Source organism: Salvelinus fontinalis, chromosome 22, assembly GCF_029448725.1.
Source record: "Salvelinus fontinalis isolate EN_2023a chromosome 22, ASM2944872v1, whole genome shotgun sequence".
Classification (NCBI taxonomy): Eukaryota; Metazoa; Chordata; class Actinopteri; order Salmoniformes; family Salmonidae; genus Salvelinus; species Salvelinus fontinalis.
In genome coordinates, this window is record NC_074686.1 from 10,927,537 (window position 1) to 10,933,536 (window position 6,000).

At 42.9% G+C, this 6,000-nt stretch overlaps 1 protein-coding gene across 2 annotated transcripts in view; it reads right to left on the bottom strand.

Moving 5' to 3' along the window:
* Nucleotides 1–5,129, bottom strand: part of LOC129819786 (semaphorin-6D-like) — a 103,465-nt gene extending 98,336 nt beyond the window's left edge. For both annotated transcript variants that reach the window (XM_055876379.1, XM_055876378.1), the window contains exon 1: nt 4,773–5,129. The gene's annotated coding sequence lies outside the window, so the exon portion shown is untranslated. The remainder of the gene's footprint in view (nt 1–4,772) is intronic.
* Between the last annotated feature and the right edge of the window lie 871 nt (nt 5,130–6,000).

Sequence of the window (6,000 nt, forward strand, 5' to 3'; positions counted from 1 at the left end):
AATGAATGGAACCAAACAGGCCTTGATGAGAACCTGCTTCAGAGTGCAAACAAACTTAGACTGTGGCAAAGATTTACATTCCAACAGGACAATGACCCCAACCAAACTTCCAAAGCATTGCTGGAATGGCTTCAGAACAAGAATGTTTAAGTCCTTGAGCGGCCCAGCCAAAGCCCAGATATGAATTCCATCAAAAATCTGTGGAAAGACTTGAAGATTGCTGTTCACCACCGCTCCCCATCTAATTTAAACAGAGCTTGAGAAAATCTGCAAAGAAAGAGAAAAATCCCCAAATCCAGATGATAAAAGCTGATACAGACATACCCAAGATACATTTGCAAACATTTCTAAAAGCATGTTTTGATTATGGGGTTGTGTGTGTAGATGGATAAAAAATATTTATTTAATCAATTTTGAATTCAGGCTGTAACAAAATGTAGAATAAGTCAAGGGGTATGAATACTTTGAAGGAACTGTAACTATATATATTTTCCCCCCATCATTTGAGAAGAGAGGAAAGGAGACGAGGAGAAAACATGAAGTAAGAAGGAACATGGTGCAGAGACTAGAGGCACCTGAGGGGGAAGGCTATTTCAGCGCTCATTACCTCTGGGGGCATGAGGCGCAACAGACCTTTGAGGACCTCTCCACCGGCGACACATAATTCAGCAGCCAACGTCTGGACAGAGACAGCCGGGGGGGGGTAATCACACCGTGGACAAAACTGACCATTCCCCAGGGTGCTTCAGCATCTGCAGGCCCATCAGTGAGCGGGCCACAAAATATAAAAGCTACGATGGCAGGGTCAGTTGTAGCCATCACGGTACCCAACCCGGCTGGTGAATGGAGAGATTAGTATTGACAAACAGAGGAAGTGGAACTTTTCCAGATCCTCTAGAGCTAGAGTGGAGCAACAGACTAGACATAAAAGAACGATACAGATATTAGGCCAAAAAGACACATGCACACAAAGCAACCACACATCAGGCGGAATGACAATCACACAGGCATATGTTCACTTGTTAGTGACCACACTGGCTACTCACCCAAGCCATGAATCGAATCCAACACAAGCATTGCTCGCTCTTTCACCCTCAAGAACACACACACACCCATTCCCTCTCCCCTCAATCTCATCAGAAGCATCCTCAGATTCCCACTGAGAACTCCCCACATCCTGCTCTTCTAATTCCCTCATCTCAAAACTGTCTAGAGACAGTTCCCCTGTCATGGTGCTACGGTTCTCCAGCCATGACCTCACCACTCCCATTGTGTCACCCTCAGTCACAGCAGAGCGACGGGGAGACGGCAGTGCAGCCCAGTGGTCAGGGAGACAGATTGTGTGTCAGAGAGCTAATGTCCACAAGTGTAGATGTCCAAACCAAAATAGGAAAACACTGCACTGTAGACAATAGTGCCACTATGAAAACAACAATTGCGATGACATCCAAGATGATATGGCAGACTGTTGCACTCAGCACAGAGGGGTGGTTTCCCATCCAAGCTGAGATAAACCTGTTGTGTGCTGGAAATTCAAGCCGGCAGATACAACTGTGAATGTTAATGCTTTTATAACCACGCAGACAAAACACTGTAGGGGTTCCATGCTGATTAGGCCTAGACTTTGTGTACTGCAAACGCATTCAATGCAGTACTGATGTTTTTCAAACTTTGTCGACGCCATGTTTTTAAAAAAATCAGCGTAGACAAAATATGGCATGATCTGTGTGCTCAAGTCCAGCCACATACACAACCCTGTCCAACGATATGAAAATATGTCAATAAAAGCCCACTGAATAGATTTAAACATTATACACAAGCAGATGTGTCATAGCTCAAGAAAAACAACCTACAATTCCCAGCGAGATGGAGAGGTGTTGAAATTAATGAAGCCAACGGGCTAAAGATACGACTCTCGCTAAGGGGGAAAGGCATCAACGTAACAGCGACTAAAGACAGGGCTCACATTTGAGTTTTATTTTAAGTGAGGCGAAACAATGAGGCTCGTTTTCCTTTGTAAAAAAATTAAAATAGGAAAAAGAGATGTGGGTCGATGACACCGAGGCTTTTGTTGTGGCGCCAGCTAACGATGCCCTTTAGGTTGTGAACCCAAACTCCTTATTATCAGTTTGCCAATTAAGGCTGTCGCCAAAACCAAGAGCGCGTACCAGAAAACTGGCTTCAGTTCAGATAGATCAGCTGTTTGTAACACTGATTTACAAATCAACTGCCTGGTTGATACACACACACACAACTTTGGGCACCTGAGGTCTACTGTGATGGTGGGTAGAGGCCTAGAGAGAAAGACGTGTGTGGTAGGATGTGGCAGGGATGGAGGGATCTTCCTAGAGCGAGGCCACCTATTCACAGCGTCAGTGACTTCGTCGGTCACGCAACATGTGACACACGCCCACAGCGAATGCATATGCATGCAAAAAGTGAACGTGTGCTTACATTGACATACACACAGAGTGCGAATTACAGGGGGTCTGAACCCCCCTTGAATGAAAGATGACCCTCCCCTAAATGCAAGAAAAGTAAAACTTCTAAATAATAAAATGTACTGCTACAGTGGTAAATATTAAACTAAAAACTTATTCCAAATGAAACTAACACCCCCACATCAGTCAGTTTTTATATTTGTATTATTTCCATGTGGCTGCACCTGTCATCCCGGGACAGTCCCGTATTTCAGTCCCTTTTCAGGTTTTTACTTTTCTTTTTACAAAAAACGTCAATATGTCAGCAAGACGCATCAATTAATTCGTGCTACGACATAAATCGCCGAATGTCACTTTGTGTTTTGTAAAACGATGCCTCTTTTCATTCATCAAAAAGCGTGTGCACAGAGCACTGTTTGTATGCTTGAATTATTTGAGTGGACGAACTTGCACAGGTAACCTATTTTTTGAAGGGATTTGTTTGACAATCAGATGAAAACATGACTGGTTGTGTTTATGCCACGTTTTTACAGTTTAATGACATGCCTTCACTATTAGGCCCAGATAGGATGGTCCCATTCAAAAATAGAGACCCCGAAATGTCACTGTATAAGTCGTACATACACAGTCTGCAGGCTCCAACACAGCATCCTGCTGAGATATATAATGGCTACACTGAGGTGAGATATGATGGAAAAACTTGGGGTTGACACACGATAGCTCTCTCCTCCAGAGAGTGGGCAGTGTGGTCCATTACAGTAGCCTGTCCTATACACTGTGTGCATTGAAGCCTTAAAGATCATATACAATTTTAACAGTGCAGAAATGTTTCAGATAGCTCTGTCCGTAGAGAACGTTTCTCTTGCACTTCAGGTTGCCAACTGCAGAATTCTGTGCGAGTGAGGATTCAGTTAATAGCCTGCTGCCTACTTCATTTACACAGAACTTTGTTGAGCTTGTAACAAGTCTTTCCATGTTACAATTGCATAAGATCTATATAGGCCTATTCCCGAATAGAAAGAGGGAGGACTTGAAGCATTGGCATAATTGCACGATAACAAAATACGCACAAAAGATATGAGGAAAAGACCTTGCGCAATGCAATTAACCACCTGAAGAGAGCAAGCAACTTCGATTACATTGCCCTATGTCTGCCAAAACGAGTGTCATACAATCTGTTATTGCGTAAAGGCTTTGTTTGAATAAAAGCATAAAACGTGCTAATTTAGACTGTTTTCGCAGGCAACTGCAGATGTCCAGACTAGATTTAAATCGCTAAATCCGGGTTTTGATTGTGAACCAGTACGGCGAGGGAAACGGATTAGGACAAAAGGCGAGTCCCGCGGCAGAGATTTCAGGGGAAATAATAGGCAATGACAACCGTGGGTTTATTTAATATTTCAATGGTCGTCATGTAATACCATTTTTATAACGCCCCCTCTGTGTTGAAACATGATTTGTATTACAAAGAACAGGTGAGAAGATTATTCTAAATGGTAGGCCTATGATTAGATCACGACATTTGTTTTTCGTTGAAGAAACAGGTACACAATTTACACAGCCTGAACAAAGCATTTCGTAACTGAAATGATTAAAATGATAAACTTTGAAAGCCTCAATATAATTAATGATTATTGGCTACAATGCACAACGATTATATGTAGGGTGATATGTCACTTCAAGTTGACAACTTTATAGGCTAGGCAACTTTACACCTCTGATGCATTCGATATTTTTGTAAATTGTTTTCCATACACTGACAATCGTTAGAAGTTGTCCCAATCGATATTCATTGATGACTTGGGGTATAATGACGGGACACACCTTTGTGGGCAACCATACCTACGACCCCGCACCCTATAAAACTTGAATAGCTGGATAAAGAATTGTACATAGATTATAAATCACAAACTACAAGAGCGACCATCAATCTGGGAAGTCAAGTGCCCTAGAATAAGATGTACACAACTTGGAAAATACTAAGCTAATAAAATAGGCTACAATGAAAGGTTGCAAGCTACAAAAACCGGTCACTAGAATAAATGCAATGTTTTTCTCATTCAAATTTGTATTTGACACCTTGTGTGACAGTTTCACTTGGATTGACATGTCAGACGTGTCAAACCAGAGCGTCGTGGGTTGACGGTTTTCAACATTTAGTTCGTAAATTCAGTTCAGTGGGTTTGCAAAGACAGAAAACCCAGAACCCACAACATATGTTCTGCATGAGGACCGACCGTTCAAACATTTGAACCAAACGAAATGTACAGAGGGAGCAGACACAAATTGTCAGCAACGCACACAGCACAGGGGCGACAACACAGAATTTACCTTCTCACAAATTAATCCCGCAAAATATTTCCGAGAGAAATAATCCAAAATTCCTGCAAGTGTATCGACGAAGAGGGAATAGTCAGAAAATAATCACTATTTCACTCATAGAACGTCGTAATTCCCAGAACGCACGCTGTTGTGTTTGCATTCACTACATACACTAAAGCAGCCGAAGACCTTCCCAGACGCGCTGCTGTTGTCTCGCCCAGGACACACCCTCCTCGTTTGCATGAAAGAACCTTACGACCAATTAGGGGACGCAGCACGGTAGACCATGCAGGTGGCACCTCCCACCCCGTTCAAACCATGGTGCAGATTTTGGACTCCAGTCCAGACTGTAAACATAAAAATATTCTCAGAGCTTTTTTTCCCACTTTTCTTTTTAACACTTAATTAAAATGTCTAATTGTTGACTCACAAAAAAAGCAACATTTGGTAAGAATTAAGTCAAATATTAAGGCAAACATGAAGCATCTTATTATAGATAAGTACTATAAATACTATGTACTATGAACTAAACTCAGCAAAAAAAGAAACTTCCACTCACTGTCAACTGCGTTTATTTTCAGCAAACTTAAAGTGTAAATATTTGTATGAACATAACAAGATTCAACAACAGACATAAACTGAACAAGTTTCACAGACATGCGACTAACAGAAATGGAATAATGTGTTCCTGAACAAAGGGGGGTCAAAATAGTAACAGTCAGTATCTGGTGTGGCCACCAGCTGCATTAAGTACTGCAGTGCATCTCCTCCTCATGGACTGCACCAGATTTGCCAGTTATTGCTGTGAGATGTTACCCCACTCTTCCACCAAGGCACCTGCAAGTTCCCGGACATTTCTGGGGGGAATGGCCTTAGCCCTCACCCTCCGATCCAACAGGTCCCAGATGTGCTCAATGGGATTGAGATCCAAGCTCTTCGCTGGCCATGACATTCCTGTCTTGCAGGAAATCACGCACAGAACGAGCAGTATGGCTGGTGGCATTGTCATGCTGGAGGGCCATGTCAGGATGAGCCTGCAGGAAGGCTACCACATGAGGGTGGAGAATGTCTTCCCTGTAACGCACAGCGTTGAGATTGCCTGCAATGACAACAAGCTCAGTCCGATGATGCTGTGACACACCGGCCCAGACCATGACGAACTCTCCACCTCCAAATCGATCCCGTTCCAGAGTACAGGCCTCGGTGTAACGCACATTACTTCGACGATAAACACGAA